General features: G+C 40.7%; 2 protein-coding genes, 2 non-coding genes and 1 pseudogene across 4 annotated transcripts in view; 2 read left to right on the top strand and 3 right to left on the bottom strand.

Annotated features, from left to right (window-relative positions):
• Nucleotides 1–11,773, top strand: part of LOC134326272 (zinc finger protein 658B-like) — a gene marked incomplete at its 5' end in the record, with an annotated part of 279,656 nt that overhangs the window by 169,220 nt on the left and 98,663 nt on the right. The gene's annotated exons all lie outside the window — the stretch shown is intronic.
• LOC134327033 (zinc finger protein 850-like) overlaps nucleotides 1–11,773 on the bottom strand; it is a 120,010-nt gene that overhangs the window by 12,444 nt on the left and 95,793 nt on the right. The window lies entirely within an intron of this gene.
• LOC134327035 (putative protein MSS51 homolog, mitochondrial) lies at nucleotides 1,218–8,701 on the bottom strand (annotated as a pseudogene).
• On the top strand, nucleotides 9,781–9,853 carry trnak-cuu (transfer RNA lysine (anticodon CUU)). Its single transcript has one exon. It is a non-coding gene; the product is annotated as a tRNA-Lys (tRNA).
• On the bottom strand, nucleotides 11,171–11,243 carry trnak-cuu (transfer RNA lysine (anticodon CUU)). Its single transcript has one exon. It is a non-coding gene; the product is annotated as a tRNA-Lys (tRNA).

Below are 11,773 nucleotides of genomic sequence, written 5' to 3'. Positions count from 1 at the left end.
GAAAAGTCATCAATGCTGCCTGCAACACCTTACAAAACACCTTGTTCTTGCTGTTGTGATGTTGTTTTGAAAACTAATAAATAATTTGTAAATAATAAATAACAGGTAATAATAAATAATGACATAGGAGCTGGAAAAGGGGGAGCAGTCTAACAACAAATTCCTGATGGTTTGGTTTAGGCTGGTTTAGAAAGACAATCGAGTTTTGCAAAATGTTGTTCAGTCTTAATAACCGTGTGTAGTAAAGGATGATTAGATCTCGTAGTAACCACTGGAACTCCTCATTGCTTCAGTATTTATATATTAAGTAAAACTGTTGATGCTGTAAGAAAAAGGAAACAAACAAAAACCATCAAGCATGATCATAAAACACAGTAACCACAACCTCGGTACAACAGTACAACCCCCCCCCCCCCCCCCCCCCCCCACACACACACACACTGTGTACATCCACCCAGCATCTTACAGAATGTGAGGATGAGGGTTCAATCATAAGCTGTTTTACAAAGACATGCCAACAGCATCAGAATTTAGGATGTAATAACACTCACAATCATTTACACAATGTAATTACCCCCATCAATAAAATATTCATCTCTTATACACACAAAACCAATAAACTAAACCAGATCATCCATAAACCAGTGGTGTTTAATAATAGAGGAGAAAATCCACGTTCACAATCACTATAGTTGGTGTCCTCTGTTCCCACATCATTACAGAATTATGTTATAAGACATACCCATGTCCCAACTTTTTGGGAACATGTTGCAGTAATCAAATGTACAATAAGCACGTATATTTACCTCAATTTACTTCAAAAAACTTTATTGTAGTAAATTAATTTTAGGAAAAACTCACAGAATACAGTCAGGTAGCTCTAGCAAAGTCCATTAAAATGATGCATTGTTTTTGTAAACCTCCAACAGTGATCCTTGAAGGTTTTTTCAGAGTTACCATTCACTGCATTGTGTGTGAGGGCAAAACAATCTTGGGTCCTCGTCCAGGCAAGTTTGTTTAAGTTCCAGTTGATCTATTTTATCAGCTCCACTTACCATATAGAAGCACTTTGTAGTTCTACAATTACTGACTGTAGTTCATCTGTTTCTTTACATGCTTTGTTACCCCTTTCACCCTCTTCTTCAATGGTCAGGACCCCCACATAGCAGGTTTTATTTAGGTGGTGCTGGTGTGTTAGTGTGTGTTGTGCTGGTTTGATTGGAGTTTTTAAACAGCTCATTGTCACTGCTTGAGAATCATCCACCAACCAAAAATATCCAGCCCACAGCGCCCCATGGGCAGCATCCTGTGACCACTGATGTAGGTCTAGAAGATGATTGACTCAAACAGCAGCAATAGATGAGCGATCGTCTCTGACTTTACATCTACAAGGTGGATCAACTAGGTAGGAGTGTCTATTAGAGTGGACAGTGGGTGGACATGGTATTTAAAAACTCCACTCATACCAGCACAACACGCACTAACACACCAGCACCACCTAAATAAAACCTGCTCTGTGGGGGTCACACACTGAACTTGGGTTACATGATCATTTGAAGGCATGACGCTTAAACCCAAAAACTGTGAGAGACTTATAAAACTACCTGCTGTAGCACTTTGCCTGCTATCTTGTCCTTGTAAATAAGCATTACACATGTGAGAACTTTTAATAATCAGCCAAATGTAAACAAGTAACCACAGTACAAAATAATTCCAGAGGAAATCTCACAACATTAAGGTTGAAATTGTACAGAGAGGCCATTCAAATTATTCTATTAACCTCAAAAGATCCTATACTGATTAAGTTTGGTCTTCCTCTTTGTCCTCCAGCAGACCTTGGAAGGTCAGGTAAAAGGCACTGCAGTAGCTTGTTTCCTTGTTGGGACTCGACTGCACCTGCTCAGGTTTCTTGGAGCTGAATGGGTTTGGTCCAGTACTTTTAATGTCCATCTCTAACTCCAGCAGAATTTGCAGGGAGTACTGCAGCTCCTCATCACTGACAGAAAGAGAGAAGAAGAGAACGATGTATGATTTATTAAAGAGGGCAAAAGTACAGAGAGGAAACCCAGAACAAGTCGGAGACGACCACCAAGTGGCACAGCACGTGCCCAGCATGGGTCAAACTCTAGGGTACAATCTGCGAAAGGGCCACAACACCAATGGGGCAGCCAATCAACCATAGAACCAGCAACCTTCTGATCCAAGTAAACAGGTATGAAGAAACCTAAAGCTCTCAGTTCACATGCACTTGTTATTCATTCTGACAGCTTGAGATGATTTGCCATGCTGAATGACTTAAACTGCCTAAATCCAGCTGAGCTTGTACAGATGTGTTACAGTTGTAATTGAGCCAATAATGTCTCTGCAAATCCCAAATCCACATCTTAAAACACTTGTTCAGTTATTTCCAAGGGGGGCACAATCAGCGATGTCTAGATGTGAGATCTAAAACATATAAATGTGACAAATAATGCAGTCCCAGAAGGTTGGCTGTGTCTCCAAGCATAAGTCTCACACCAACATACAGACTTATGTTTTGTTCATATAAAAAGGGACACAGTTTAGTGTAAATCCAAGTGTTCAGATTTGTAGATGTGCATGTGTTTTTATTCTTACTTGCTCATGGTGAACATGGTGGGTATATTGTAATCTCTAGTAGCAACAGTGTCGGTAACCAGCCATCTGACATTCCCTGATGAGAATCAAACCCTGCAACAACAACAACAACAGAGAGTGTTGGGTCATCTGCTGTACTACCTCCTAGGCTCATGTGTCAAGTATTACAGACCTCTAATTGTGCTCACTATTGCTTCTAAATTCATGACTACCAAGGATTAAACTATTGAGACATTTGAGACTCTGGTTTAAGAACCAAACCATTAAAATGGCAGATGTGAACAGACAATGTACACCAACCAGGCATAACATTATGAGCACTGACAGGTGAAGTGAATAACACTGATTATCTCTTCATCATGGCACCTGTTAGTGTTTGGGATATATTAGGCAGCGAGTGAACATTTTATCCTCAAACTTGCTGTGTTAGAAGCAGGAAAAATGAGGAGCTAAGCGAGTTTGACATGGGCCAAATTGTGATGGCTAGACGACTGGGTCAGAGCATCTCCAAAACTGCAGCTCTTGTGGGGTGTTCCCAGTCTGCAGTAGTCAGTATCTATCAAAAATGGTCCAAGGAAGGAACAGTGGTAAACCAGAGACAGTGTCATGGGCGGCCAACTGCTGAAGAAGTTAATGCTGGTTCTGATAGAAAGGTGTCAGAATACACGGGGCATCACAGTTCGTTGTGTATGGGGCTGCATAGCCACAGACCAGTCAGGGTGCCCATGCTGACCCCTGTCCACCACCAAAAGTGCCAACAATGGGCACGTGAGCTTCATAACTGGATCACAGAGCAATGGAAGAAGGTGGTCTGGTCTGATAATTCACGTTTTCTTTTACAACGCGTGGATGGCCTTGTGCGTGTGTGTTGCTTACCTGGGGAACACACGGCACCAGGATGCACTATGGTAAAAAGGCAACCTGGTGGAGGCAGTGTGATGCTTTGGGCAATGTTCTGCTGGGAAACCTTGGGTCCTGCCATCCATGTGGATGTTACTCTGACATGTACCACCTACCTAAGCATTGTTGCAGACCATGTTCACCCTGTCATGGAGACGGTTCCCTGATATCTGTGGCCTCTGACACAAAGCAGAAATGCTTCAGGAATGGTTTGAGGAGCACAACAACCAGTTTGAGGTTCCAAATTCCCCAGATCTCAATCCAATCGAGCATATGTGTGATGTGCTGGACAAACAAGTCAGATCCATGGAGGCCACATCTCACAGCTTATAGGAGTTAAAGGATCTGCTGCTAACATCTTGGTGCCAGATACCACAGCACACCTTCAGGGGTCCAGTGGAGTCCCTGCCTCGATGGGTCAGGGCTGTTTTGGCAGCAAAAGGGGGGTCAGCACATAATGTTATGCCTGATTCTTGTGTCAGGCTGTGATATATATACAGTATGTGTAATAACAAAATGATGCATTTAGTATGTTCACATTTTAAATAATATGAATAGTTGTTTAGTACCTGGGTGAAATCCCACCACAAGATCTGGTCTGGTTGCCTCTCCTTTCTCCACAAGCTCCTCCCAGAACTGGTGGTAAAGTCCCTTGTAGGCACTAATGTAGACTCTACCTCTGGGACCAAACCCCCTTAAAGGAGGCCTTACAATGGGTCCCTGTACCACTCCCGGTCCTACCATGACCACCTCCAGCCCCTGATGCCCGGGGAACATACGACTTAGCTCATCCATGTCGGTGGTCCTCGCTCCCAGGGTCTCGGTGTTTCCTGCCCCCACCACATGGATGGTTAGGGGTCGGGAGTAGGGATTCAGATTGAACATTTGCATCGCCATTCCTATCGTCAGAGGACGGGAAAAGAATTCACTACACACACGGCACACTGATTCACAAAGCTCCTCGTCATGTGGCCGGGCCTGCAGGCATTGCTCCAGAGGTCTGTCATGTTTTTTCCAGACAGAATGGGCTCCAGTCGGGCTGTAAGGTCACCTTGCATGGATAGCCAGTCATCCCAGCATCGGACCTCTTTAGCAGGTTTAGACCACGCCTCTGTGGGAAAGGGCAGGTCCCCTATTGAGGGTTAAACATAAAAATGCATTGATTATTGAATCACTTCCACTTTATGTACTTTTGGTAATTTATTTGTCATCAAAATAAATTGGTCATATACGCTGATCAGCCATAACATTAAAACCACCTTATTGTTTCTACACTCACTGTCAAGTTCATCAGCTTCACTTCCCATATAGAAGCATTTTGTAGTTCTACAAATACTGACTGTAGTCCATCTGTTTCTCTGCATGCTGTTCTTCAATGATCAGGCATTATTTAGGTGGTGGATCATTCTCAGCACTGTAGTGACACTGACATGGCGGTGGTGTGTTAGTGTGTGTTGTGCTGGTATGAGTGGATCAGACACAGCAGCGCTGCTGGAGTTTTTTAACACCTCACTGTCACTGCTAGATTGAGAATCGTCCACCAACCAAAAATATCCAGCCAACAGCGCCCTGTGGGCAGTGTCCTGTGACCACTGATGAAGGTCTAGAAGATGACCGACTCAAACAGCAGCAATAGATAAACGATCGTCTCTGACTTTGCATCTACAAGGTGGACCAACTAGGTAGGCGTGTCTAATAGAGTGGACAGTGAGTGGACACGGTATTTAAAAACTCATACCAGCACAACACACACTAACACACCACCACCATGTCAGTGTCACTGCAGTGCTGAGAATGATCCACCACCTAAATAATAGCTGCTCTGTGATGGTCCTGTGGGGGTCCTGACCATTGAAGAACAGGGTGAACGCAGGATAAAAAGTATGTAGAGAAACAGATGGACTACAGTCAGTAATTGTAGAACTACAAAGTGCTTCTGTATGGTAAGTGAAGCTGATAAAATGGACAGTGAGTTTAATGTTATGGCTGATCAGTGTAATTTTAACACATGTATATGTTAGTGATGGTTTAAGCAAAATTAAAACTAGTTTTGTACAGTGTAGAATTATTTTTGATCATCATACCTTGATAAATAAGCCACTCGACAAGTCTATCTACAGCAGCCATGCGCAACTTTGAACAATATTTCTTATGGGTGCTCCAGTCCTGCTTCTGACAGTCCTTACTACAGTAATATACATTCAAACACCTGCAAAAGCCAGATTGTAGTACATCAAATACAAACAGGGGAACAGTCATTGATTTCAGGCTATGATTTAACAGGAGAAGAAAGAGACTAAAAACTAAACCAGCTAAATTATCTTGTCTGTATCATCTAGAAGGAAGCAGCATAAACTATGAAGTGGATGACGTATCAGTGAAAAGCAGTCTGGGGAATTTACACAATATGAGTCCGAGTCAAGTCAAGAGTTTTTAGGCTAGAGTCCGAATCAAATCACGAGTCAATATAATAAACACCAAACATGTAAATGTAACGTAGAAATAAACATAATCTGTAAGTTCAGATAAAAAACAACAACAGATTAGCGACTGTATTTTGCCGTTTTACTTAGTGCCTTTACTTTTCTAGTCATTGTGAAAATGAACATAATTTCCATAACAAGAAGGTACCAGTTAAAAGCTTCAACTGATACGTTTTGTTTTCATTGCGATAAATCACGGCACAGCAGCCAAAATCCAAAACACAGCTAAAAAAAATCATAACCACTGCTTACCTTAGATTCTGTTCTTCCAGATGCTATTAAATGTATAAGCGTGTGTCCCATTAGGAATAAAATCCGTCATTTTGTAAATGTGCTTATAATTAAAAACCTCCAAACTTTTCCCGGTTGTGAAGTAAAACACTAACTCGTTAGAAAGCCAATCAAGCATTTCATTGACACAAACTTAATGAATGCAAATAACAGCATTTCGTAATAAAAATTACAATCAGAAGGTCTGATTGGTTCGGAAAGCGCTCTTTCAACCATTAGCACCAATTCTGTAGGAGCGTTCCATTCACCCCGGTTGTTCCTGTGAAGTGGACACTACGTAGGGTATTCCACCGTTTTATGTGAGATTCCAATCCAAAGGTAACGAAAATGTTTAAATGAAGTGAACTTTAAACTGTGTAGGGAGTAGGGAGCGACGCTTCATCACTACGCCGGAACATTTACCCATTACGTGCGTTGCCGGGTTAAGACGGCCAGATTGTTATTAGAGAGCAGAATATTTATAATAATAATTATATATACATTAAAATATATACATCAATATATATATTAACACATGCTGACGCTAGCGACTCTTGTTGTTCACAAGTAATTCTTTAGCGAGTCATGAGTCGAGTCCGAGTCGAGTCTGAAGTCGCTGTGTGAAGTCTCTGCTATTTTGTAATAATCACGGATGTCACCATCAGGTATATTTATTAAATGTTGGGCTGATGGTAGTTAGTCAGAGTACACATGTTAAGTGTAGATGGTTTGGGAAGCCTGAATGATGTTCTTAATGGTCAACTAATTATGGCTAAAAAAGTACTTCCTAAACAGCAAGGGGTGCTCACAGGAAACTGTGGTGAGTCCCTTCCAATAGTGTTTCAAGGAGGCAAAAATCTATGAACCACTGACAGGGTGTTGGGCTGCCAAGACTCATCGATTCTAGATAAGATAAAGGTTCATATTGGTGATGAAGTGAATGTGTACACAGTACATCATACTCTTCTGTGTACTGTGGGCTGCACAGTCATAGGCCAGTCACAGTGCCTGTAAACATGAACATCGGTTGAACTGATGATTTTTCGTTTTTTGCTCTGGTATTACACATCTCTCACTAGAGCTGGGTAACACTGTCACCTCACTGTAAGAAGGTTCTGGGTTTGATTTCCAGGTGGATTGGTGGGTACTTTCAGTTTGAAGTATGCATGTTCTCCCTGTGTTTGCGTGGGTTTCCTCCAGAAGCTCCAGTTTCCTTCCACAGTATAAGAAGACGTGAAAGTGAGGTGAACTGGAGAGGTGAATTGTCCATAACTGTATAGCTGATAGAGCTCATCTGCTGCTACCTGCTGGTTAAAGTCTCCAGGCTGCTTTCTAATGGTTCATATAAACACAAATACTGACGAGTCTTACTGATGAACTGATGTCTGAAGAATAGAGAATCTTAAGAATATTGATGTTTTGATTAGCTGATTTTATGAAACAAAGAACTATCCACTAATCCTGCAGCATGTTTATAATCATTACAAAGTTATAACACATCCAGTCAGAACAGATCTTTACTTCTTACCTCGCACAGCGTCTGAGTGAATCTGCTGCTTGGGACGACTGTTTTCCACATCTGCAACAGAATTGAAACGATTCCTCCATCTTCTGGAACATTTCCTTCTGAGAGTGGAAGATGAGCGATGTTCTGTCTGCACCCTCCAGCACACTGCAGAAAAAACAAGTTGAATCATAACAATTTTACTCACACAAATGTACATGCATCAGTTTACAAAAATGATAATGTATCAATATTTTACACTTAACCAGAGAATAAAATAAAACTACTAATGTACAAAAATGTAAATAATAAGGTAAAACATTGCATAACTTCTGCACATTTTATTGCATCTAATACTTGCATAAGGTTGTGAAATATGTGTGTGTGTGTGTGTGTTGGGATATTTTAAGCTTTTTGTTCCTCATTCTTGACCTCCATGTGGAGCTATAAATAAAAAACATAGAAGCCTCATGGTGCAGCTGCTTCTTCTAGTCAGTAACAGAGGTTCAGCTGTTTTTGGACTCACGTATCGCTGCACGAGTTTAATGTTCTTTTCTCAGACAACAATTCACAAAAACATGAACATAATATAAATTAATAAATTAATATAAATGTTCAGCTCATATTATATGAGTCTTCATTCCATAAAACTGCATGAGAAATCATTCATGACTGCTATAAACCTCCATCATCAGATTAGATTAGTTTATATTTATGCTGCTGTTACAGGTTTTTAGGAAAACATTACAATAATATGATGTGATGCTATAAAGTATGTAATGAACGTAGCATTCATATAGAAACACAATGTAAAAAAGTTATTTTAATGAAACACTGAGGTGCTTACAACACTACAGATTACTGTGACATACTGTATTACCTACTTATAATTCACCATAGCGGTCTCTTACCTGTGTGTGTCTGTCATTATGAATCAGTTCAGTTTCCACCATGTGTGAAAGCTTGAAATCACCAAATCGATTCTTAATCAGATGATTCGTTCGGTTCGTTCCTCAGTTCAGGCGCACACTGAGAACTCAACCCGCTTTTTATAGATCCTACTACTGCACCACCCACAAGCCTCTGGAGCTTTCTGGTTCAGGGGACACAACATGAGAGTATTAAAACACTCAGCACTAATCTGACATATGTGATACACCATTTATTAACAATTCAGATTCATTATACCAGAGGTCACCAACCTACTACTACTACTTATAATTAATATTAATATACGTGAAGACTCTCTCTCTCTATTAATGATTATATATATATATATATATATATATATATATATATATATATATATATTCGAGCTCTGAATGGATGTCATTCAGGGCACTTGTCAACACATCAAACGTGTGCGAACCTCTCAGTTGTTTACAGACTAAGGCTGCCGACATCTTTTGAGACTGTCAGGGTCAATCCAATGGCCAGTAATCCCAATGAAGCTCCGCCTATTGTCAGACCAGCAGTCGATGGTGGTGGCAATATAGACATTGCTGTCTAGTAATTTCTTATGATCAGACTTTCTTAATACACATCTAAGAGGTTTTGTGGGTTCTAAACTACATATTTCTTTAAGTTCTTGACTGAGCTTAATGCCGCCAACCAGTGACTGGAGCAGATACGACTCAGGTCCTAGGATTTGTACGTGTAGATTCTGGGTTTTAGGAGGTTCAGCTGCTGTTAATATTTTTTTCCAATTGAACTAAAAACACAACCTGAATTGATGTTTAATTGTTCATTAAGACTTCACTAAGAGTTATTACAATCAAGCAAATGTAAAGCATATTTCTACATGAAGAGCATCTGTTTCCAGATTATATACACTGAAGTTAAAAGAATAATGGAGCTGGTTCAGTAATTGTGTAGTAGTTTAAAAGCAAATTTTGTTTGTTTGTAAACTGTGAATTAGTTCTTAATCTGGTCGTGATGTTAGTGAATGAAATCTACATCACTCTGATGGTCTGACCGATGAGCTGTCTGTTCTGACATGTTACTTAAGCCCGGCTAGCTCAGTCGGTAGAGCATGAGACTCTTAATCTCAGGGTCGTGGGTTCGAGCCCCACGTTGGGCGAGTATCTTCATTTAACATCTACGAAAACCAAAAGGACGTTTTTCCACTTTCTCCGGTGACTTATCAGGTGCATGTTTGTGCTTGTAGGACTCTTGTTTACTGAATGTTTTTAAGTTACTTACTTCCACTATTCTGTGGGACTACACGTTGTTGTATCTCATATCTGTTTGATTAACAGGCAGGTTGTGCAATAAGTCACTCGTCCCTGGGTGGGCTTGAGCCACCAACCTTTCTGTTAACAACAGAATGCACTAACCGATTGCGCCACAGAGACACACACCTAGATGTTTCATTGGATGGTACACACGGGTCATATGACTTGTTGACATTTAAGTCAGGCTAATAAACAGTATAACACTCAGTGTTGCCACCTTACAGTATCTCACAAAAGTACGTGCACCGCCCACATTTCTGCAAATATTTTATTATATCTTTTCATGGGACAACACAATAGAAATGAAACTTGGATATAGCTTAAAGTAGTCATTGCACAGCTTGTATAGCAGTATAGATTTTTTGTTGGTTATCCTGGGTCGGTTCATGATACAAGGGTACTAAAAAACTGCCCTGTATATAAAGAGGGCTCATACCCACCTGCTCTTTAGACTGCTATAGAAGACTGCTCTTTATATGAGCTAAGATCTCTCAAAGCATTTTATCACTATTGGTGTGAGAGCGATGGGCCGGTAGTCATTCATACATGTGATGCTGGACTTCTCTGGGACTATAATAACATGAAATATATAATTATTTGCATTAGCAGAGAATTTACACAAGTGAAGACTGAAGAAATGTTTGGTCTGTTTCAGACACACACGTACAAATTAGTTAAAACCAGCTGTTGTGGTCTAAGTGCTGTAGGTTGTGATGTAGTTTTTCTCTTATTCCTCAGTGAAATTGATTGAAGTCAGTATTTCTCGTTGTGAAGTTTTGCTTTGATCTTCACTGAAAGAGTGCAGACTCTAATGGTTTCTAAAGTCAAAAACGTATTTGCCCTTCAGTAAACGTTTGTAAATAATGTGACCCGTGTGTACCGTCCAATGAACTAGCTGTGTGTGTGGCGCAATTGGTTAGCGCGTTTGGCTGTTAACCGAAAGGTTGGTGGTTTGAGCCCACCCAGGGAGGAGTGCCTTTTATTGCACAACCATGCCTGATGATCAAACGGATATGAGACGCAACAACAACAACGTGTAGTCCCACAGAATAGTGGAAATAAATAACTGAAAAACATCCAGTAAACAACAGTCCTACAAGCACAAACATCCACCTGATAAGTCACCGGAGACCGGCTGTCCATTGACATCAAATGAAGATAGTCGCCCAACGTGGGGCTCGAACCCACGACCCTGAGATTAAGAGTCTCATGCTCTACCAACTGAGCTAGCCAGGCTTAAGTAGCATGTCAGAACAGACAGCTCATCGATCAGACCATCAGAGTGATGTAGGTTTAATTCACTAACAACACGGTCAGATTAAGAACTAATTCACAGTTTACAAACAAACAAAATTCAGAATAAGCAACAGAAACAGACTTAGGCTGCGTCCGAAATCGCATACGTACTAGATTGGAGGAAATATGCACCGCTCTGCCGACAAAGAAGTATGTACTTTCAGTACAGAAGTGTGGAGTATGCACACAACACAACACCCGTACGTACTACGTCCGCCATCTTACCAACGTAAAGTGACCATAGTTACAGACTGCATGCTCATTTCAAGCTCCACTCGCCAAAATTTTGGGTATCTATTGTCTTTATTTGCGCCACTTACTGATTAATCTATAGTCATGTATCCCGACTCCACACTGAGACGGCAGAGAGTAGTAAATCACAGAAGAGAACTAAGAAAGTTATTGATTTTTTTACCTCAGAGATAATGTAAGTACTGCCAACCTCTTTAGCAACAGTATACTACATTACC

This window comes from Trichomycterus rosablanca, chromosome 14 (assembly GCF_030014385.1).
Source record: "Trichomycterus rosablanca isolate fTriRos1 chromosome 14, fTriRos1.hap1, whole genome shotgun sequence".
Taxonomy (NCBI): Eukaryota; Metazoa; Chordata; class Actinopteri; order Siluriformes; family Trichomycteridae; genus Trichomycterus; species Trichomycterus rosablanca.
The sequence above is the reverse complement of the archived record's forward strand: the minus strand, read 5'-3'. Positions and strand labels throughout refer to the sequence as shown.